Here is a 25,569-nt window from a genome sequence, read left to right on the forward strand (position 1 = left end):
ACAAAGATGCAAAATCAGAATAACTAGTAAACCGAGTAAATTTATCACGTTGTCGCGATGATAAATTCATCAAAATACGTGGAGCTGCTACGATTGTAAAAGCATTTTAACTAATTAACGATCGGGATATAAATGCAGCGCGAAAAGACTCGATGGTAATTGAATTAATTTCAATTTTTTGACGTGCTGATAAGCGTTGAGATTAAACCGATTAATCAATCGCTGGACTACCGAGATCTAGAACGATAAAAGACGGGCGGCACTTGCTTCTATTTTATTTTTTATCATTTTAATTGATCGCGCTTGAAAGATGCATTTTAATAACAGAGTCGCCGACTGGGCGATACAGCTAAATTGCCGGTCCTATTCATTCATTTGCTGGCACGCCAGATTTCCCGCATGAATTGCCAATGAGCTTTTGTTTTATCGACGCATAGCGCGAGTATATCCGCGAGCGCAGGTGGATGATGAAGACGCAAAGTGAATTTTTTCTCACGCCTCGTCGTATTTTGGGCTCCTGCCGATCACGTTTGCATCAATGATACAAAACCTCTTTTTCAAAAGCGCGTACAGCTTCATCGTTCGACGATTTCACTAATCGCGAAACGCGGCTCTAGCCGAGTAGTATTTCCGGCTTTTATCTTCCATAAACGATGGTACACGATCGAGAGGTATTTCGCATATTAACTGGATCGCGAAACGCATTGCGGCATTTAATCCTTTAACACGTATTGTGCTCACAATGGACGCGTATTATATTTGTTATAACCAATACAACTATATCGTGACGCAACCGAAATGTTTAATATCGAAAGCCAATATTTTACAAATAATTTTTCTTACAAGTTTTATTTGTTCATAAAACTTTCATCCATGTATAATTAAACGAAGTAAGTCTGTTTTTTTTCTTTTTTTTTTTTAACGAAACCAACGAATAAACGAAAGAAAATTTTATTCGTATCTACATGAATAGTAAAATCCTCATAAATAAACGAATGATATACATGTATGAATGTAATATAAAACATTTTGGTACAGAAACATAAATTTCTAGGAATTACGCTTATTTCACAAGCAATGCACAAATTTTGCTTGCCCACTGAACGTTTGTCTCTCATGGAGACTGGGAGTTACCATGTTGTCAGATCCGTGAAGATATACTTTCCCAACGGCTTTATAAAAATTTCTCTTCCGAATTCGTGCGCTCTGGAAGACACATCATCAGTTTTGTGGTTTTTAAAGAAGTATAATTCAACTATTAATTTTTTCCCTCCATTTTCTTATTACCCGTCGACTTCTGTTATTGCACCGTAACTGTTTTTTTAACCCAAATCCCTCGATATTATCCGACTGATAAGAATATCGCGCTGTTTTTGTGAATTATTTTTATAAAAATTTATCGAATTCAAATTCTTTCCTGGGACATTTTCTATAAATTTTCCCGAGTAAACACGCCGCGTGCTAAGAAGCAATAGCTTCGTAACGAAACGAATTTCAAAAACTTCAATGAGTTACTCGGCCAGTTATCTTTTTCGCTACCGATATATATCATCGTGCATAAAGCCTGGTTCCCGCGATACCGGGTGTCCAGGGGCAGACTATGTACGAACCTGAACGGACAATGGCCTTAGAATCGCAGATTTATGGGGAAACTTTTCCTCTCCGACTGCGAGGGCCGCCACCCCGTTTCTCCGGCCGGCGGAACTCGTCGCAAAGAAATATTATTATCGGCGTATTGCCTGCGAATATGCTGAAACGTGCCACCACTTCCGATCACGCGTGTTATCGCAACAATGCGTGCGTTATATCGCGGACATTTATTTATCGACGACGCGGTCCCGTAAGCGAAGAGGCCCCCCGCTTTTCATCCGCGAGAGAGGACCATGTGCGAGATTAAAACTTGACCGTTTGTAATAAATGGCCTAATTGAATGCGCGCGCGGGAAAAATTATTAAACGCAATACGCCCAGCCGGATTATCGCGGAATTCTCTTTGTGTTTATTTCATTTTATCAAATAAAGGGGGAAATTTTAAAAATCGCCGAAAAAAAAAAGAAAGGGGATAATCGCCATTCAATAAACGTTATAGGGTCGTCGACGTAACGCGGACACCACGCGCGATCCACTTTATGATCGAAAGGGAAACAGGGATTAATAACGCCGACGCGTAACGAGCGCGCATGAAGAGGAATGAATATCGTCGCTTCTAATTATATCCAGAGCACTCGATTCTCCCGATGCGCATAATACATAAGCATACACCGTACCAATTAATGGCGTTTTTAATCTCGCTTATAACGGACGCGCAAGAACTATTAATCACGCTCTTGACGTCTATTAATAATGATATTGTACCGGCGACCGACCGCGATCTATCGCCGGTCAAAAGCAAATAATCGGGCCCGGCAACCCGAGCTTTTTCAAATCCAATTGGCACTTTTTTTCTTTATCGCTCGCGCACTATAAACGCTCAGGGGCGCAATAAAAGTAACGAATAAAAATCAATCTCGGCCTCTTTACGGCGCAATAAATGACGCGACGCGTTAATATCGCGATGTCGCTTAATCCGCAAACCGGCGGCAATATTTTTACCGGTCTCCCACGATTATTTCGCCGTAACGGCGTATCGGAAACGCGCTATCAACGACGCGTATAAGGGCTCGTTCGGGAGAGAAGTCTATTCCACTTTGATAGCCATCCATTGGCTTTTAGTTTCGTGGTGGTTTATGAATCACAAAGCGATTTCAAATGACACGACTGCCGTGGCTGCACGATATTTTGTCGTAAAAACAAACAGTCATCTGATAGGCGCGATGAATTCGCTAGCATGTTGTTCATTCGGCGGCTGATAATGATCATCAGGTATAAAAATACCATTTCGAAAAGAATCATGCGATGGTTGAACAATGAACGGCTGCATACGCGGCGACTACGCGTGCCCTTTATCATAAATTTTACGAGGCAGGGCTGAAAGGGAGGGGGGATTTATTATGCATCGTCATAACGTTCCAGGTAAACGCGCGTCTACGGCCGCACGTTTACGAGTTTGAGAAAATTAAACGCAGACGGTGAACAAGGGGTACATACGGCTATTTTGTATATCAAATTTTTATACCTCTGATTTACGGCCTGTCTCGCCGGTAAAGCGAACTGTAACGGTCAACGAGAGATTAGATTTCCCCGGTAATCGTGTCTCTTTTCATTTCCAGATTAAAGACTTAAAATTTACTCTGAAATTAAGAGGTAATTGAGTCCCGTGGGAAAAAAAAAAAAAAAAAAAACGTTTGCGTTGCCACGTGTGATTTATAATTTCGTTTATATTCGCCCGTGATTGGAAGATGTACAATAAATAAATAAGCAAGCGAATGCAGACGATGACTGATGGCACGTACGCGTATCGTGTACGGTGCGTTTTATCACGGGCATATATTAAACTGCAAAACGTCGTTAGGTATTCATTCGTTATTCACGTTCGATCTGGCGCTGCACATCGGTTCCCGATGGGACCGTTTCCTTGATCTTTAAACATCGTTCGCCCGTGAAGAACGGCCCATAAAACGCCGATGTGCAGGTAGCACGTAGCCAACGGTGCCCCGTTTACGATTCGTATGCTTTCCGCACTTTGATATTTCCGGATTGGATATAATCGCGGCCACGGAATGGGATAATACTATACGAGAACGCCGCCTGACGCCATAAAGACAACAGGGGCAGATGTATTTTAAATGTTTCTTATGTAAATACAGTTCATGAAGTAAGTTATGCCGGTAGAGGAGGTACAGACCTCAAACCATTATACCCGCCCGCAAGAAATTCAACGCAAGTTGGACGGATTTATTAGGGAGAGAGGGATTCCACGAGGGAATTCCATTTTAACAAGTTTATCTAATGTCTTCGGTAAATTCTTGGGAAAACATTTTCCATCTCTATTCTTACTTAATTAAATAAATTAACGCAGAAAATAATAAACAAATCGATAGAACGCGATAGCGTCTCATTAATAAATTACGTTGCGGTCTAACTTTTTTTTTTGTCTAAGGTTCGAGTACTCGATATTTGAAATTTCTCTTCGCGTACAGAAACGCCGAGCTACCCACTTTCGAATAGAATTAAATTAAACAATGTAACAATACGTATGTGAAACGTACGGTCTGTTAATTTTCTCCGCGCCGGCACCGCGCGATTATCAATCCGCGGATAACAATACTCGCGAGTCGTTACATTTAGGTTGGAATATCAGATGTTTTTTTTTTTTTGCCATGCGCTTTTAGCCGGGAGCATAGAGTTTAAGAACTTCCAAAGAACTTTAGATTTTATGAATGCAGCAGCATGTTTGAATAGCGTTGGAAGCACAAATGTATTCAAACCATTCGCCACTTTCTTCTTTTGCATGTCGCATTTCCAATCTCGAAATAACATTATGGATCGCCCGCTCACGTCATTCGTTTCTTATTCGCGGCCGGAATACTACATTGAATCAGAGGTTCAAGAGTCGGCGCCGCCCTACGCGTGGAAAGCATTCATCTGGCGCGTTTATCGATCGACCTTCTCTTCCCTCAAGAATTCATTATACGCTGTACGTGTGCAGCTAAAATAAATTTGTAGTTGCGGAATAAATGTTGATCAAAGTTAATATTTCATTCGAATTAAGTGCATTATATCAATGCAAACAGGGGAGGAAGAAAGTTCCGATCTTAATTTCCATCTTAACTTTTGTTTTTTTTTTTTTTTTTATCTTCTTACTTTAAAACATTTTTCATTATCTTGGCATTACACTCATACAGACACGTCTTTTACCGGTGGAATTCCTTATTACGGAACGAATTAAAATATCTAGGCATCACGCGTGTTTGCGCGCGCCTTCCACATTTCTCTTTCACGTAAATATTCCAAAAAGTCTGTTATATTATCATAATTTGTACGTGGAAATAATTTTTAAAAAATAAGTATATTGTTCTGTTGTTAAAAAAAGAAAAAAAAAACGAGACAGAATTGTTCGATTTGGTAAGAAAAAATTCGAAATCACGTAAGTGATCGCTGTCGAAAAATGTTTTGAAGTATGTTGTAAAATTCCAGAGGGATATGGCATTGTTTTAAAATAGCGACGTCAAAAATTAAGCATTACCTTCCCTCCTTCATTTTTCGTCCTGTCTGGTCCGGAAAGATCGATTGATCGTCACAGTATCAAAGCTCTCACACTGATCCGAGATAGCTTTATATCGACATTTTGACAAGGGTCAACATGTAATATTAAAAAAATAAAAAAAAAAACCCCCTCATATAAAAATACGACGGATAGTTTGCGCGTACTACGGTGAAGTTCTGTGTAACAGTGGCACTCTGACGTATTAGGGCCATTACGTCGATTACAGTAATAAATATAAATGACTCGTAATACTTAATTAATACAGATAGACGTGCATTGTAAATTTCTCTATGCATCGGGAATAATAATAACAATAAGCATCGTTATTGTTTGAACGGCAGGTTGTTCTTGTTCCACGAAAACAAAAGCCCGGCAAGTAATTGCGGCAAATTAATGGGATTGAGTATAAACTTCAGGATGCGCGGGACAGTTTTCATTTACGATTTCGCATTTCATTATTCCGGGCCGGGCTTTCAATGGGCGCCGCGCCGCCCGTCACCCAGTGAAATAATATTCGTCAGGATTCGGAGGTCTATATTTATAATACGACACAGTGTTTTGTCCCGAACAATCGGTACGCCTGCATTTTTTATCACGCAACGACGCTTTGGCGTAACAACAAATATTTACGACGCGATTCATAAAATTGGCCGGTAGCCGGTGACAGGATCGGCCGTTCTCGATTTTGGTTCGCTAGGTTGCTCGTAACAGATTTTTTTTTTTCTGTGATTTTTGCGTCCGTACCCGATGATAAACCAACTACAATCTCGCATCTATCTCTCTCTTTTTCCCCTCCCGCGCCTCTCTATCGCAAAAAGTACAGGTGGTTTAAAATATGAATTGCAAAATTTTGATGCTATACGACGAAAGATCGTACCATCGATCATGCACATTGATTTACAATGTTCGCCAAATCGTATTTCATGTATTTTTTCAAAACGAGGTAAATCCAATAATTTGTATGTCGAAATATCGCTGAGCGTTCAGCGCAATATAAATTAATAAAACATGAACAGCGTGCGGTGTCGATTTTGCGTGCGGAAAATTGTACACCTTGCTAGTCAGATGGCCCAATAAAAATGATATAACGGTTATACCCTACTTTTTTTTTTGTAAAAAAAAATAAAATAGTAATAGAAATATATTCGATCGATTTAGATACTTTCTAAATTGTAATGCGACAAACTGGCGGGGTGTATTTCTAGTTTGGAGAGTCATAAAATTGCAATACTGTCGGTCTTCAAGTGCATTTGAGTAACGCAATAACAGAAGCGATAATATCAGTAGTAAAGGCATTCCTTTTTGGGTTTGCACCCACGACATCGGTGTTTGAAATTGAACGCCGGTGGTAGATTAAAAATCCAGTTGACGTCGTAGCGTCGTTTTTCACAGTAGTACGACGTCGATAGAATGAAGCGAGGAAGAAGTTGGCCTTTGGGCAAAGGATGAAACAGATTTTCCTCCACCGATATTTTCTCAAGAACGACAGGGAATACCGAAGGATAGAACAATAAAAGAAAACTGGAACGCGAGCGGATCGATACTCGCTTTAATATCGTAATAAAAAATTGTCGTTAAAATTAGTACGTGAAATATTCAAGACTATATGTAATGAGATATCAGTTTTCTTGTCGGAAATATAAATAGAAACGAGAGCGAGGTACGAGTATAAAATATTTTCTACATTTCCTTCATCGTTTTATTCAGCGCAACAAAAACCGCGTTTAAAGTATCTTTCACGTTTAGTTTTCTTTCTTTCTTTATTTTTTCTTTCGCACGAAATCACTTCGCACGCGGAGATTATTCGTCCTGAAACTCGATATTAAAAGCCTGCTCGAATAATGCGCGCCGGCGAACGAGAAGCGATTCGCCGCCACCGACGTTAAAATCGACGTGCAACAGAGATCGAGCTCCGTGCAGACACTTCGTCGGTAGGAACGCTCCGGGATAATGGCGAAACTTTGCACGCGACCGATGTCTCGTTGCCGTAAGGCGATGCTGCACGCTGCATCACCGTCGTAACGTACGTCGCGTTGGTTGTCTCGTTCATCGCGTTCTCGCGCCAATATATGAGGCGCCATCGGGACTAGGGTTTGATACCGTTAACTAAGTTGCACTCGACTTGATTATAATGACTTGTCTTCAAAGCGGACTACCCGGGCGGTCTCGTATCTGCGAACGGGCGCGATACGCTCTCAAAGGAACTCTCCTCTGCTCGCCACCTCTGCCACGGTCGCCATCAACCTCGTTCATATTCCTACGCAATTATCGCGATCGCACGCTGCACACACGCGGTCCCGTGATCCGTGTCTCGAGATAACGATACCCGGTATTGCGACAATAAAATAATACGGACTCGATATTGAAATAATTAAAGCGGTACTTCTCGATTTTCCTTCGCAAAGTTTTTCCCCCCTGCGCTGGAGATCGGTGGATCAGCGATTTTTAATGCGCGAACCGTCGGAGAGTATATCGTCTTATTTATTTCATCTCGCGCTTGAAGTTATAAATAAATTTATAATTTGTTGAAAAAATAGAGTGATTACGCAAATAACGTTAATCTTCTCGCTTTCACGGACGCAATTAGTATCGTTACCGTCTTTTGCACGCTTTTGTGAATCATAATTGTGTTTTTTTTCCATTCTTTATGCTTTGGACGCGGCTTATATCTTTCGTATTGCAGAGTGCGTACTGTTACCACATACGACATCTCATTGAAAAATAAATATCTCTGTTTTTGCCGTTCTATATCCTTTTACCTTGCAAAGGCTTTTCATGGTGCGCCCTGAAAACGGAACACGTGCATTCCCATCTGGGAACTACGTGTTTAATTTAGTCGTATATTCTGATGTAAAAATACATAACGAACGAAAGTGTATGTGGCAGTCGTTTGTAACGTTTCTTTCTCTTTCTCTCTCTCTCTCTCTCTCTCTCTCTCTCTCTCTCTCTCTCTCTCTCTCTCTCTCTCTCTCTCTCTCTCTCTCTCTCTTTTATTTATTCACGACAGAAATAAAAATTTCCATTTTGATTCGGGAGCTTGAGGACCAACGCGTTGCTCAAGTGGAGAAGTGCAAAATGTACAAGAGCTGTGTTTACATGCACAATAATCAACGTCGTCACAATGAAAAATAAAAGTGATCTTATACGTAATACATGAAAGTAGGTAATGAAGTGAACTCGCCAGAGACTTGTAACAATGCTATGCAACTGCAAGTTACCTTAGACGCAGAGAAAATAAGAGACGCAATTATGCGTAGCTGCAAATCTTTTTTTTTTTTTTCTTAGGGGCAGTTTAGTGGTACGGATAGCTGGGTGAAGATTAATAATTTTATCTTACCGATAAAAATTTAAATATAAGCAAGACAACACAGAATTGTCTTTCTCTTGTTAATTACGGATGGATTTTTAATAAGCGCGATTTATAAAAACTAAGTTTGCTCGGGCTTTTATTAAAGAAAAATCAATATGAAAGTTACCGCGGAAGCTCATCACTGCACAATTGATACCGAAGCCGAAACGCTAGTTGCAAGCGCCGTTCAGTACAATCGGAATACATCCCGCTAACGGGCAGGCCGTAATTATTACGTTGCTTCCTGCATCACGCGCGGCGTGCGTTCAATATATATTGTATAAATCTATTACATTTGTTTCAACTTTGTTTCAAACAACAAACCTCTTCAGGGACACGAACCAATTACGGCCGGCCGGCGCTTTTTCTTGCGCAAAGTTCGCCGTTGTTCAAACATTATTCAATAAACTTTCACATGATTATTCAACGAACTTTTGTCGGACGCGAGCCGTGCAGGCACCCGGAAGGAATTGTCGATACTTTTTGGTTCGCGAGTTCGGGGCCGACATGCTACTTCCAACGCCGTGGCGTCGAAGGAAAATTTCGCCGACGACATCGCCGTCGACTTGAAACTTTTTCCGACGGCCGACGACGGTAAGAAACGTCGGGGGGATTTATCGGTGGGCTTTAGAACTCGTTATTATCCTCTTACTACTTCGATTCCACTCCGCTATCGACGTAGTAACGATAACGAGGAAGTCGGACGCGTACCCGTTTGCGATACCTTATTAGTCGCCGTCTTCCTTTTCTTCGCAATTACTCGACATATTTTTCCGCAAACGGTTATCGCGAATGTTGCACCGTCGGCGGGAGCTGCTGTCGATCAATGCAACGCACAGCTCTCGTCGCAGATCCGAAACAATTGTTATTTCTTGTCACATCGATACGTTATTTTTTTATTTTCCTCGGCCGATAAAATTGCGCGGGTAAGCAGATGAAATTCGATACGAAGTAATACGTAGAAAAATGATTTCGAACGAAATTTGGCAAACAAACGCGACAGACTGGAAAACCGTATCGCCCCGCGATTACGAATGCTGACACGCCGATGTAATTATAAAGTTTTGAAACTCTTGCGAGCATTCGCGAGATTAAAAGTCAGATGGTAATTTCGCGGTGCTTTCATGCAAACTCGAGATTAAACGGGTCCTATATTCCGATACGCTATTGCAAATCTTAGCCGCGATCATCCCGACGTACAAATATGCGTAGCGTTAAATCAATTAAAATCTGTATTTTCGTAGACGAAAAAATTTTATTTTGTCTAATTATTTTTATTAAAATTTTCTTTTATTTTACTTTGTATTATTATGTTGAATTCGCGCTATGTAACTCTAATGGAGTGTACAGTACCGGTCTGTCACACCCTTCGGACTTGATGTTCCGCGACGTCGGTCTCGAGCAGCTTTTCCCCACGGCGCGGAAGAAAAATTTCTGACCAGCAATATCGAAAAACGTAGGAGACTTTCAGTTGCAGAAGCTTTTCCCACTTCATCGCCCACCGGGTTGCCGTCCACCCATTCGTTCCCTTTCTGCGTATGTCGGTACACTTAGCTTCGATACACTTTCCCGCGTGTTCGATAAACTTTCTCTGTTTTTCTATTTTTTTTTTTTTTTTATTTCTTTCCGTAATGAATGTCCATTCCGTCGCGATAAAGGAGATTAATCCAAACGATTCGCTTAATTCCCATATGCATGTTCATGCAATAGAATTGTAATCTTCAAATCGTTTTATATAAATTCGACGCGAGCTACGGGAATTTATAATTTAAAATCGTTGCCATGGTAATCGCGTAAATAAATTAACAGACTTCGATTAAAATTCAAACTCACGAGCCCGAGTTTCGATATATTCTGTTTACGATGGCGTATGTTCAGCTATTCTCCGCGTGATAAAAATTTATAAGCCGCAATGATTAATTGCATCGTCCTCGCATATATATGATATATATTCTAATTATTAAAATTAATGAGAAATTACCGAGTAATTTTTGAAACTTTTTTTTTGTAACATTTTTAGTAGGACGCGTATTGCAATGGCTTTACTTTCTATGTAGTATGTGCAAATCAGTCGACTGTTTAAATCTACAATAGTTCGAGAGAGAATTGGAAGGTACTGCATAATAAGAACAATATTCCACCCGTGACGTCATGACCTGCTTTTGGTCAGAGTAAAGTGCCGCCGGGCGTCAATTAATTCAATTCCTTCAGTTGCTGTGTAACGACTATACTGACCGTTAACGACATTGGAGCCAAATCGGTGCAAATCACTTTGATTTGACGCAACTCGAATAATTACATTTTCCCGTGTAATCTCTTAGCTCAAAAATGAGCGAAAAGAATTCTATAGCTGTTAACGTTCGTTATTGCCGTACGAAAGTATTTACCGTTAGCTTTAAATTGTTATTCGGTTTTGTTTCAGTGCAATTTTTTTTTTTTTTTTTTAAAGTTTGAAAATAGGATATTTATTATATTTCGAAAACTATCATTGTATCTATATATCGAGCTACGATTGTTCGAATTATTTTAAAACAAAGCTCAACGAAAATAATATCTAATGCTATACATATACGTTAATTAAATGTCTGAATTTGAGATAAATGACTATTTATGAATTAAATTAAATATCTGAAATTTGCATTAAACAATGTATGTTACTCCACGCGCAGTCAGATGGATATTTTAACTTTATTTTAGAAACACGGGGTGCAAAATTATATTTTCTCATAGAAGTCGAACGCATCGTATTTAACACTAGCGGTGAAGGTATTAATTATTTTCGGTAGTCATGTCGTTACACGTGCGCGCGGATGAATAATTTACGGATGAAGCCAAACATAGAGAGTGCTTGAAATATTACAATTACATAAACTTTTCGAGAATAGAATTCTGGGGATGTATAATGCGAGTCCGCAATCTGACACGCGCCGTAGTTAGCGATGCGAAAAGGTTGCCAGAAGGAAAGATCAGCTAACGTTGGAAACAGCTAAGTCACGACTATACTTGCGGGGGAGGGTGAGGTTCTCGTTTTCTATCGGTACGGTGAATATCGGAAGCGATTTGGGTCGCTGGCTTGAATCGAATCATAGGACTTCGGGTTGAGTCTGTCGAGCTCGAGCGGTGGCGCCGACAGAATCTGTCGACGGTGTCATGACGGTTTCTGTACATGTTCTCGAATAATTACACACGAGTGCACAAAGAGGGTCTTCGACCACGATCTTCCCCTCCCGTCTGTTCCTTCCCTTAGCTTTTTTTTTGTCTCCTGATTTTTCCGTATTTTTTTTTAACCGCAGTCGCATATTTATTTAATACTAATCCCTATCGACAAATTTTACACTTTTTGCTTTTTTTTTTTTTTTTTTTTTTTTATCGAAAAGTTGAAATTCGAAAGCGCGATGCAGCAAGCGTGAATTTAATTCAATATTGCCAATTTTGAGAATCGCTGAGTGCATTTGTTAAAGCTCAAAAAATAATATATTAAAGCTCGAATTAATCTCCGCGAAATAAAGTTGTTATTAATATTTATGTGACCAAAAAACAAAAGTAATCTTTTAATATTTTATCTGTGGCGCGCGCTCTTTTTAAAACGTGATATAAATATTAACATTTTCAAGGAAAAAAAGTCAGATTTTTGTCAATTGTATTGGACTTCCGCAAATGGAGAGCTAATCTTACAAAGATGGTATTTTCCTGCGCTCAGATGTCGAATATTCTACGAGGGAGCATGCCCCCAGTGTACGGATCGCATTAGGAGTCCAATCGCAGCTGGGTGTAGCTAGCCACTTTTGGATGCATAATGCAGTCTCTCCAGTCTCCGGGCTACCCTGTCCTCCATGGAAACCGTTTCATGCCACAACCTATCCGCGTCGTGACCAGGCTGCGAACTAACAGCCATGGCTTATATGCACTCTTGTTCTTTATTGCACAAACCGTCTTTGCCCTAGCTACGATATCTTAAACCTGCTCTTTACTTACTATCGCGCAATCATGTATAACTCATTAAATTCTCATTTAAAATAAATTTATTCCAAGTATCGCGCTCGATTTTTTTTTATTATAATTATTTTTCGTATGACACTAACGTTTATGATTTTATTGCGCTAAATAAAGTTTACGAGTTGTACGATTTGTTATACGAATGTTTTTTTTTTTTTTTTTTTACGAAATGAATTCGTGCCTATTTCGGCCTCGCTCTCACTTTCTCTCTTGTACTCCCTCTCCCCCTTCCCCAATTAATATGAAGAATGGAAGCAGTAATGCGTGCATAGCTCGCACATCGATGGCGTACACGTCAGTCTTCATACTGTAATGTCGGCCGTCGATAGGACATGAGGATGAAAAATGACCAAAAGTTCCCTCCAGGCTGAACGATGCGCCGGGATTGAGGGGGAGTACAGAGAGAGGCGCGGTGAAAGAGAGGCGGGTTGTGAGTGCTATTGATTGCCCATCGCCATTGTTGCCGGCCACGAGGACCAGAAAGGGTAGGAAATAATGCGATATTACCGAGCAGAAAGCGGTGATAAATTGATATCTAAACCGCGGCTTTTATGACACCAGTCGTCCCGTGAAATTTGCATTAAGCTACCACTGTCGAAAGAGGATTCAGCTTCCAGCTGCGTAACAGAGACAGTAAGTCAACGTCAATTTTTGGACATGCCCGAATCGGTAATACCTGACCGTAAATATTTAAAAGCTCCGAGCGGCGGCTATTACTGTCAACAAATGCCGGGTAAAATTAATGGCTCATTTCGCAACGGCGCAGTTAAACGTCCAATTACCTATTTCTTTTTTTTTTTTAACGTGTGAGGTATGTAAGATCGAAATAGCCGTGATTTTGACACGATGAATTAATTCCGCGATAAATTAAAACGAGATTCTACATCGCGGAACATACGAACGCCACGGAGAGACGAGGATACTTCTCGAAGAGGTACAATGTAGATTAATCAATGTTGTTTTATTTTGTGGATCACCGAACGCGAAAGAAAATCTAATGGATCCGACAAACCTCCACCACTGTCCTCAACCTGGTTTTATTCTATTACGCGAATTCATTCATCTTAGGTTCTTTTCATTTTCTAGAAAAGAACGCGTGCTTTTACACATCTCGAGGCTTCCTACCTAGCTGAAAGAGATAAACGATGTTCACTGTCACATTTTGATATGGCACGTGTTCCTATTTCCTGCGACATCCTAGCGATTTCACTGTTCGCTCTGATTTTGACCAGCGATCTACACTTTCCCTCTCGCGCGATCGTTCATCACGCGTTCATAAAGTGATTTCGTGAAAATTATTTTATTTCCATACCTTTTTTAATGCATTAAATTTCATTTGCTATATTTATTCAAAAATTTGCGTCTTATTTATTTATGTTTCGCGTATTAAAAAAAAAAAAAAAATTATTTGATATAAAACGAAAAGCTCGCGCGCGTATCCAATAAAAGCTCTCAATTTTTACTGAAAGTTAATACTTCTATTATTGCGTTTCAAAAGTTCAACGAGAAATTGCGTCATCCATCATTACAGAGGGAACATTTGTTTTATGGCGAACAAGTCTTTGAGTACATTTGAAACTACGTTTTATTCTTCAGTAACCACCTATAATTTTGATACTAAAACAAAGCCAACGTGAAACTAATTCAAACTCGAATTCTTTATTCAACAGCGGTGGACCTCTCTTTCACGCGGTTTCTCTCTCTCAAATATCCGTCAAAATTACAATAAAATGGTTACAGCTTTTACTGTTTAATTGCGCAACGCCGCAATGTAAAATAGTGGATATAAAAATTTCTTTATTTATTTATTTAAATTATAGCTATCACGCGAGAGTTTATTTTATTTCTTTAAATATATTTCGAACGCAATATAAATTTCGCACCGCGTGCAATCAATTTAAATGCGATGCAAACCTAATGAATTTTATGTTTGACAATGCGACGAGACTGCTTAATCGCGAATGAATGTCTGATTGTGGCGCCTTGCAAGAGATATATATATATATACGCGAGAATCAATTTTGCTCTTGAATTTCAAACAGCGTGTCGTATACACGACATCGTTTCAATCACAAGGAAATCGCGGAGCAGCGGGGTGATGCCAGGGGCTCCAATTACAAGGAGATTGCGAGACACGAAGTGGGAAGAAACGGCGCGTGCTCGAGCACGCGCAACTCCCTAAGAATATAATCTACGAACGAGACACATTCTTCACGTTCGAAAGTGTTGGTGGGTTTCTCAAGACAGTCTGCAAAGTCGCGACGGCACGAGAAATAGATGTAAGATCTTTGAGCACGCGTGACTTTAACGGACGCGAAGCTTATAACTTTGCCCACCCGGTAAAGAATTTTGCTCATTTCGAACTAAGTATATTGAATTAATTTAGAAGCTATCGCGGATATGTTTGAGGGCGAGAAAGGCTTGATATTTTAGAAAATTATTTCGACCGTGACAAGCTCGCCGGTTATCTCGTTTTCGATAATGTTATTGTGCTTCGTTCGTATTTTTTTTGTACAATTTTCTTTCAAACTGGCATACCGTCAACTTTTCTCACCCTCGTCCTCCACCCAGCCGGTCTTTCTCTTTTTTTTTCTCCGGTCTCGACCGTATCGTTTTCGTGAACGGCGAGAGTGACTCTTGACCTCAGCTTGAATTGCACCATTAATTGTACCCTGCGCGCATAGCATGTAACTGTGTCGAGTGCAATAGGCCGTCCTTGGCCCAAATATCAATTCGCGGGGACAATTTTAGGCACGTCGTGCAGATTATTCGTCACGTATCGTTTGTTGAAAAAAACCGATCGACGCAGGTGCTTATTTAAGATCGTAAAACCTAACGTCGCCGTCTTTATAATTACTCCACGCGGTAAAAATATATTGACGAATCGACCAAGCGTTGCGAGGATGCATCGCGAGCGAGAGATATACACGTTACATTACGCTCGCCCAAGAACAACGGCGTTCGATTGGTTTCAATTCGATTGGTTTAGAACAGTCGACTTCACAAGATTCCGCGTTATCGACAACATCGTAACAGCTGGCTGCAGCAGCTGCCTACACCATTGATTCGCATCGCGCAAAGCGAAGGATGCGGAATCCATGAGCAAGCTGCGGTGCCTCCATCCTAACGAAAGGCCGTTTCGCCTGTGTAACGCTATTCCGAGATATTTATGATCCGTCTTGTAGCAATTTACCCTGCCTTCGTCTTCGCGGCGGCGAGAGTTCCCGTCTAGCCTTCTACCCCATTTGCCGCACGCTTTCAACCCTACGAGCCCGTGATGGCCGGCTCTTCTAAAACACCCGCGCCAAAATGCATCGGCGCTCCTGTGCGTACGCGAACACGTGCACCGGCCGCACGTGTGTGTACACGGGCGACGAACGTGCATCGCACTCTTGATACGAGGCTATTGGAAGCGCGCCACACGTTCGACGTATTTACGCACATACGAAGCGTCCGCTCGCACATGACTACATCTTGTTATCGCGCATTTGAGTTTATCCGTCACTTAGCGCGATCCGATTTAAATAAATTTTTATAAGCCCACCCCATACAAGGCTAATATGAGATATTGACTATTGTTCAAAATTCTAAATAAATTCGAGTGAAAATTTATCTAACACGCGCAGGACAGGTCGGAATATGCAGTAGATTAGTACGCGACGAAAAACGTTTAGATATTTAATTTTTCTAACTCATTATTAGCTAGTAATAATTATTTAGTACTTAATAAATTTTGAGCGTTACATTTCTGGCTCAGTGCTGAACAGTTTTGCTAGACAGCCACGAAATGAATCGCGAATTGGCTAGTTAATTAATAGGCAACGGTGGGAATCAATTTCCACTCGGAAATCTGTTATCTAATTATGGAAATTCTGATATTCGCGTAATATAGGCGCATCCATACATGTGCCAAATCTTTCTCACGACTTCGGGTAACATATCTCTCGCAACCCTCTCACTTCATTTCGCTCTCTCGAATTTGCCATTTCGACCGAGGGCATATCGTTGGCAGGACACTCTGACGGCTTAGCTTCGAAATGAACTTCAAGTTCTTGAATGTTCATCCCGCTGAAACCACTCGCGATTATCTTTGTCCGCTCGCCGCGGTTTCCAGTTCAGTACAGGCGCCAATTTAAGAAGCTTATAAAAGAAAAGTGCATTCTGGCTATGCAATGCAAATTTTCCGAACGCCAAGAAAATTGCAGTTTCTTCAAGCTGTCGCATCGAGAACCGTTGCTTTGAAAACCGTTTTACTTATTAAACGATATTAATTGCAAATGTGCGTTGATCTCAATTTAAATTATACGCGACGACCCAAACGATAATTATTTAATTAAACGACAAATAAAAATAATGATTGAAGTTTTGGAAATCACAAGTGTAGTTTCGAGTTCAAAGTTTTTCCTAGAAACAAGTCGATGAAATATTTCGTCGAGAGCGAAAGAAATATCCGCGATCGTAACTCGTAACTGGTGCAATCTATCACGAATCTCGAACTCATTCGCGAAATTTGAACGTTGAAAATCCTCGTGCTGTTCCTCTTAGCCGTTATTCAGCTTTCAGAACTCGGAATTTCGCTAGCATAACGTAAGTATGTAATTTGTTTGTACATGTTCGGGTGAGTTTTCTGCGCTCCGCACTCATCTCGCATCTCTCGACGTAGCATCGGCGCCTGCACAATCGCGACGGTGAAACTTTCCCGACTGGCACAATGCCATCTTCATAGTGGACAGCGTCCGTATGCGTTTACGCGGCTATGTTTATGCCCTGTTTATGCTGACGATGATTCTCGGACAATGTTATCTATATAGCGACCGTTTTTCGTCGCGTTCCTTATCGCCTCAGCAGAATTTACAATTTTTTTTTCTTGCCGCGCAACAAAATTTTTTAACCAAACAAACGATAACGATTGCACAGGGAATCGCGGCTAAACAGAAGTATTTTTTATTTTTTATTTATTTTATTATTATTATTTCTTTTGTTTTTTAATATAGTACTGCAATCGATAATTATTCAACACGTGAATAAATATTTTTGTATAATTCGAAAACAAACCAGTAATCTATTTAATTACAAAACGCGGAAAGTGCAGAGTAAAATAATCATAATGAGGATATTTTATTACCAGTCTTAACTGCAACATCGCGATGTTATTCGATTTTCGAAAATCACAAAACAGATCAGGTATAAATTAACATTGCAAAATACAATAATTGCGAAAGAGAGACAATTATTGGAGATAATTACGTGTTTTTCATACATTTCATTTTCATTACATCGATATTATCCCTCCTCTTTTTTTTTTAATAAAATATTAACAGATATAGCTACGAAAATGAATAGAAGAAAAGCAGGAAATGTCGCTTTAAATCCGCGGCGCTTTCACGAGGGCACATTGCCAACGAGGAATTTAAATCCTGCCGTTCAACCGGCCTGTTTTCTATCTACGTCTTCTTGTCCACGCTTATGATCTCGAAATAAAACGAGAGACTTGAGAAATTTACGTACGCATATACGTGGATTAAGCATTTTAATTATTTTTATTACATCCACGAGTGATCTCGGAACGAGATGGGACTTGTACGTGTGTTAAAATTCAGAGAAACTAATTTTTACATTAATACGCTAACGTCGAGAAATGATTAACTCGCAACAACGGATTAATCTCGAGAGATATAGTATTAAACGCGATTTAACGGTTTTATTTTTTATCAATAATGAACGGGAGGAAAGGAGGAAATGACGGTTCGTTCCATTCGGTCCTAACTGGCCGCCCCGTAAATCCACGGAATCAAATTAACGTCTTGACGTTTCCGATTGATTTCTGCACTGCGACGAATACTCGATCCGTTGGAAACTATTCGCCACGCTGGTTGATTAAAGGAAGGGGGAGGGCGCGTGTGTAGAGACGAAAAGATTTCAAGGTTCCCGAAATCCTATTAAGATAACCGAAAATCAGTTTTGGATCGTGACGATCTTTTTATCGATTAATCAAACGCATACGTGTCTGTGATCGAGTGTGTCTGGATTCTACGTACGCGAAAAGTTTAAGTATTTTGCTTGTATAAACGTTTGCCTTGAACTTTTCCCTAATTCGTAACTCCTTAATTCGCACCTGCTACTGCACGATTTCGCGTATCGCGGCTTACAGCGCGCGACAGACGTGCCTTTCTTCGAATGCGATGGATATTACCTGACTGAGGCAGTTTCGTATCTGTCTCCAAGGGACGGATAAGACGAACGTCTCTCAGCTCTGTTCTGAATTCGCAATGTGATAAACGCACAACACGGCCGGGAAATATATATATACCGAGATCCATTAATACGGCCGCAATATGTTTCCAGTTTCTTGTTTTAAGCGACGCAACTTTGAAACCCGTACAAATAAAATAACAATGCCGTAAGCACTTTTTTTTTTTCAACCTGCTAAATAGTACTTACGAACATTGTTGCATTGCATATGTAAGTAAAATATTGAATATGCAATTTGTAATAATTATAGCTTGTCCTACATAAATTAATATTAATATTCCTACATTGTGAAACAAAATCGTCGACAATGTAACGCTAAGGTACAAGTACGATGTCTTAATTCTCTCAGAGAAGGACTTGCAGCGCGGCGTGCATATTATTATTGCAAATAATTATTTTGCGCGTAGTCGCACGGAAAGCGCCAGTAAAGTCCCGCAAACATACAATACCAGATGAAGACGCGGTAAGCTGTGTGGCGCGGAACGCATAACGCGGAGGGCGAGGTGGAGATGAATCGAGGAAGAAAACAGGGAGGAGTTGGCGGAACACGTAAGAGGACGGGTATTCGTGGAGGGTGGATAAAGGGAGTAATTTTCGCGGGTACACAAGCTGTAATTATTAATGAAACGGATGGCGCGGCATTGCGCTTTGTCGTACTCGAGACCGGCAGTCGACTCTCTCGTCTTCGGTGGCGCGACGCGAAGCTTCCCGACTCCGTTTCTATACAAGAAGCACATTTACAAGGACTCATTTTTCATTTCGCGCGTCCGCTGGAATAATACACCATCGAGGCCGCTCTATCGCGCTCCCTTAAGGGCGGTCGCTCGTCTCTCACCCTTAATTCCCGCCGTACCTTAATCCGGATCCGCGAAAGTATTCTCGCGTCGTGACTCGGCGGGTTGTATCGCAATTGTCCGTTTTCTTAACCGCGACTTCTAACGCGATTGTAACACGACTGTAACACGACAGGAACGCTCGTAACGCTCCCAAAATGAGCCGCGGAATTTCAGGAACGCGGCGAATCCGCTTACCCTCAGTTACTTTCTTCGCGAGGCTCTAATTGACGTATAAATCGCCCGCGACTTTCATTAATTACTCACGAAGTTTTTTTTTTTTTTGCGAGATTTTATTTTAAACTTTTTACGGCGTAAATTTTAGCGTCTATTTTATCACGATTCGAGTTACGCGAACTAATTTCATCGGATGAAACGTCCGCTTTTGGAAATTAAATTCAGCGAGACGACACCAGACGTATTTTGACAGATGGAACTAATTCTGGAGAGTACGTAGCATCGTAATTACAAAGCTTTGCGTGCGAATCTGTCGTTCCCAAGAATATATGAGTCCCATAACAATCTCTTTCGTCTTATTACAAATTATTATAGATTATTTTTAATGATCTATAGTCCTCTTCTAATTTATCGTTCAAGGCGAGCTAGCTTTCATCGTTTTATATCGCACAAAATTAGCGCGAAATAGCTAAGATTCCAATAAAAGGAAAATAAAAGATACTTGGCAACTGTTACAAAGAAACTTGTTTCTTTTCGAGTGAAACTTTATCTTCGAATTTGGCTGGTGAACTAAAAGAAGTATAACCCTCTCTCCTCGTGCCGCGGAGTTAAGTAAATTAATGCGCGCAATTTATTATCGAGAATCGAGAACGGCAATGGGTGGGACATGCAAGACAATAAATATCAAGCGACTAAACATTGTTACCGAACCTGTGTAGTTGAAACTTCGTACAAAAATGTACATTGCAGCAGCTGTGCGAATCCTGTTCTACCAGTAACGCGATGATGAAAAATATAAAAAAAAGGACAGGCTCACGTATGAATAATTATCTTCCCTCTAGACACCCAGTGATATTTATGAAAAGTTATTACACGTAATTTTCACATACTTTCACACGGGCTGTTTAATAAAAACAGTTTTTTTCAACTTTATACGTGATACATCGTGCATTTTGTTAACTATTAAAATATATATGAATATGATATGCGTGCACGGCGCGCAGCGCGAATGGGAATGTATAATCGCAAACTATTGTAATAAAAGAAAAAAAGAAAGACGAAAAAAAAAAAGGAAAATTAAAAAAAAAATACAATTAAATTTATGACGTAGTATATGAAAATACTTTTGCAGGAAGCGCGAGTAATATAATACTCGTTAGAGTGTTGGAAGGATTAACGTAAAACGATCTTGAAAGCCGAGTGAAGGGCTGGTAACGCCCTTCTTACCGCTTGCACCAAGTAAATTCCAGTTTGCGCGTGCATTATCTCGACTGCTTAGCGATAAATATTTCACGCCAGTGTTTCGCCTCGTATTCGCACAGTACATTGGAAAGCCATTATGCACGGGTCTTATCCTTTCTCTTTCTCTCACACGTATTCGTCCCTCGCTCGCGATTTACGCACCGCTGCATTCTGTCAATGCGCAGCGGCTGCGCCTAATCCAACGCCACCGCCAAATTTGCCGCCTCCTTCGTGATCATTACTCGCCGGCGAAGTACACGATTGGAAGTTATTGCGATTGGAAATTCACCGATCAATATATATCAGCGATAGCAGCAAAGATTGCAACTGGATTAATTCGCGTAAAATTAATTTCCGAGCACGAACTTTTGTATACCGTCGCGTAGCACGCGCGTGAATTTATATTCTCGTAATTATCATTTAATCTTTAATGGTTTTAGTTCCGCGACTTTAATTTTGATCTAAATTTTTATGTTGAATTTTTGAAAAAAAAAGTTTCTCCTACGCTTTCATTAATTACAAGTAGAGATGAATATATATTAATGTTGGAACCGTTTAATTTGCCGAATAATTTTGGCACAGATTTTTGTTTGGCCGGCGCAGCCGTCATACGTATAACGGATACGTATGCTGTACCGAAAAACTGAGATGTCCTGGCTAGAATTCCAATTCTGTCGTTGCAAATGGACTACGCTTTGTTACTCGCTCGACCATCACGATGCTGAATAAATGATTACACTTTTGGCAATAGTGTACTCGCGAAAGGAAATTTACGCTGACGGTTGAAATATTTAAACACTGCCTTGTCATAGAACTTTATGTTACTTTCTTAAATTTATCTACGAATAAAATACGATATTGGCTGTTAATCCTTTGATATTTTCGCATTAATATATGACCGGTTTTACGAGACCGTGTTAAAAACTGTCAATCGTAAAAAAAAAAAAGAAAAAGAAAAACTCGTTTATTTTAAAAAATTCCTTTTTGCTGTTATAAAGCTTTCCAATCTTTATCGGAGAACGGCTGAAGATGGTGCGCGTGTTTACGAAATAAACATTCTCTAAAGATAAGCGGAGCTGCACAAAAATCTGCCCGCGTTTCGCGATCAAGGCCCGCGCGAGTACTTTCCGTTGAAACGTTCCTTATCATTATTATCGCTTAATTACATGTGCGACTAGCGTCGCGCGAGTTCGAGGAGCTTAGGGTTGAAATTTATGCGAGTGATTCGCGATGGTACTCTTCGCTCGAGTTCTCTCGCAGCGCATCGCCCGCGGAGATGCAATTTTGAAGGCAATTTAACTTGAGCCACAGGAGCAAGCGTAAGCTATGGGCAAATGTTTACTGTGAAAATCGTTATAGTCCTTCCGAAAGCTTCCAGATCGTGCTCTCACAAGTACGCGTTCTCTTTCTCTCTCTTTCTCACCCTTTCCTTCCTCCTCCTCCTCCTCCTCCTCCCCGCCCTCTCTCTCGGGATACAAAAATGTCTCGCATGGTCGCCTAATTTTTCTATACACCGACTCCCTGTCTTAATTTTCATTCAATTTTTGTTTTTTAATTGGAAAGTTCTTTTTATATTGCTGTTATATTATATTTGTCAATATTTTACAGCACTCGATGTGAAGAGTCGCGAGATTATTAAATAAATAAGCTTTTTATTGGGTAATTATTTTTGTTTAATTGATTCGGTAAACTGACTAGTCCGATTACGTATTTGTTTTTCTACTGATTTCTTAATAACGCTATTATTTAATCGCCGTCTACAGTATTTGTTCGACTATTCCGCATTATACCGAAATATTTTACCTTTTGTCAGACCATGTATTGGGCTTCCTTAAATAATAGAGAAATTCCTGAGTTTCTCGAGTAATAACAGCCAAGCATTCCGACTCTGTAATATCGCTCTTCCTCTCAGCACCTCCTGCATTACCTTACGTTTTACTCGCCTTTACTGTAGCACCTTCGCGTCTCTTTTGTCAGTACCCTCGGTACACTTTCGCGAGTACACGCGCGCACCCGCTTTCCTCACTTCCCGCCGTGATAAAGCCTTTTGAACCTGGTTTATGAGAACGAGCCTCGACAAAGCGTACAAAATATCGTTTTCCCAGCTTAAACATATCGGGCGTATTAAATAATCAATAACGTCACGTTTTTTTCAAAATCTCCCGCCCGCTTTTTGCACCCACAGCCGGTTTACCTCGTTAATCGGCGAATAAAACACTTTCGGTTGAAATGAGGTCGGGTGTATGTACGCGAAATAAAATGTGATGCGTCTCTTGTATACGCTCCGCGGTCCGCGACGCAAACGAAATTTACGGCGCTGCCTTCTCATTCGCGCCAAATATTGAACCGTCTAAAACAATAAAAAGGAGATTTATGACGCGCGATAAATTAACCATTTCTACGTGCGCGTCACCTCGCTGCGAGAACTCCTGCGTATACTCTTAGAAAATATGTGACGGAAACCCATGCTTTATCCTGCCGAAAAAGAAAACGCGAGAGTATAAAATTCATGGCATTGTCCGATCTCCAGGTCCTTTCAACAAGACGCTCCGCGCTATATTTATAAATCAATAAATACACCCCCGAATGTGCAAAACATCTTTTAAATAATGTGAAAAGTATAATTAGGAGAAGATGATAATTATTTCACTACCGAATGACGGACGATGATGAAGTATCCTCGGGAGTTTCTATTATTCATGAATGCCATAAATCATGATTAACAATGTATGGTGAACTTTTTATTAATACCTCCCCCCTTTTTTTTTTTCTCCATTATTTTTTATTAAACCCTGAATTAAACACGAAACCGATCGACTATTCGCCCAGCCATTCTCTTTGGACATCGAATTTTCTTTGTCCACCTGTTCGCGCTGTATTATATTTATTTTGCAGACGTCCTCTTTGCATTTTCAACTACTCGCGATTTCTCAGAACTGCGTTAGTTGCTCTTTTACGGTGCACTTTACGGTCTTCGAGAAGAAATTCAGTTTCAGAAGAATTCTAGGGCGTGTACCGGTGATTGTACGAAGCGCTATCCTTTATTCTTCCGCATTTTGCTCATCGATAAACCCGGCACGAGAAAAATGATTTGCATCGGTACAAAATGTCGCGAGAAAGCTGCCTTCATTATGTTTTATAGCATAAAGGTTCTAGGAAACTCGAACGTTGTGTACCAAAAGATATAATTTTAAAAAAAAGTAATTGACACATATCGTTTTAATTATGTACTCGCAACAATTATTCGGATTTTTTTTTCTTTTTTTTTCGGCTCGAAGAATATTATTCAAAAAATTGCGGAATTGAAACTTTAAAATTTATTACGAAGAACATTCACGCTTCCAATTGAAATTAAGTTGAAGTTAAACTCGAAACTTATTATAAAATCTAATGAGGACGTTTATACATTGCGCTCGACGGGATCAATCAAGAAGCAGGAATTACTTTCTCTTTAATCACCGTTTTATCGACTGTGAAAATAAAAATGCCGTGGTCGCGGTGACTCGGGGAAAAATTTCTGCCTTCGCATACACTTCGGCTACTTTTTTCCTTGAACCGCACGGAAGCGAATCGGTTTGGAAGTGTTCGGAAAGGTGAGAGGGACGACGACGTGTACGCGCGCGCCTCAGAGAGTAAGGTGTCCTTATAAAGAGCAGTCGTAAAGTGCTGAACGTCGCTTAAAGGGTCGTCCCGGGCCGCTATTACTTCGAGAAGAGCACTTTGCGCTATTACCAATACACGAAACATGACGACGCCGAGAAATAGAGTCGAAGGGCGGAGACACTAGCTACCTTTAAGTCAGATCTTTCCTAGGTCTTGCTTCCACAGCTCATCTAACTGAGGAAAAATGTTCTCGCTTCCTTGTGTCATTCGCGATCCGCCCTTTTTATTTATTCGCGAATTGTACTTTGGGGTACAAAGGCACTACTTCATTAAAAAAAAATATTTTCTCAACTTTAGTTTAATAAAATGTAGAGTTTAAGTTTTTTTTTTATTTTTACTTTGAGAGACAATTTTTTTTCGCATTCACAACTTTCAAAAGAACGAATATTTGCCTTAACGTATTTAATTAATCAATGTATCCGTAAAGAAAGCTAACACAGTTCTGTTAGAGCTTTGTTAAAATTTATCTTTCCCTATCTTTATGTATCAAACTTGGAATAAATCATTTAAATCCGTTTAAAAAATTAAAATATGAGAATTGTTCTCGAGCACGTCGACAAATTTTCGAGGATAGTCGCGGCTCAAAAAAAAAAAAGAAAAAAAAAGAGGGGGGGATCAATCTTACTTAGGAAACAACGCCGTACATTTTCGCCTCGCGGCGAAACACGCCCGGGTAGATTATTCAAAAATTATTACTTGTCACTGAAAACGTGCATCGACTGGATGCTACGTGAAAGTTTTCGCAATGTTTCGCCCTTATCCGGGACGCGGATGGCAGGCGATCAATCCTGACGTCGGAAACTCGAAGAGTTCTATCACGTTGGCGAAATTGATTTAAAGGCCCGCGTCGTAATCCTTTCGTTGAGAAAACCGCCGAGCAGCGAAACTTCCATTAATGTGGAATAGGCGAAG

General features: G+C 40.3%; 1 protein-coding gene across 1 annotated transcript in view; it reads left to right on the forward strand.

Moving 5' to 3' along the window:
- Nucleotides 1-25,569, forward strand: part of LOC139110491 (uncharacterized) — a 196,646-nt gene that overhangs the window by 148,439 nt on the left and 22,638 nt on the right. The window lies entirely within an intron of this gene.

The sequence above is a fragment of the Cardiocondyla obscurior genome, linkage group LG20, assembly GCF_019399895.1.
Source record: "Cardiocondyla obscurior isolate alpha-2009 linkage group LG20, Cobs3.1, whole genome shotgun sequence".
Lineage (NCBI taxonomy): Eukaryota > Metazoa > Arthropoda > Insecta > Hymenoptera > Formicidae > Cardiocondyla > Cardiocondyla obscurior.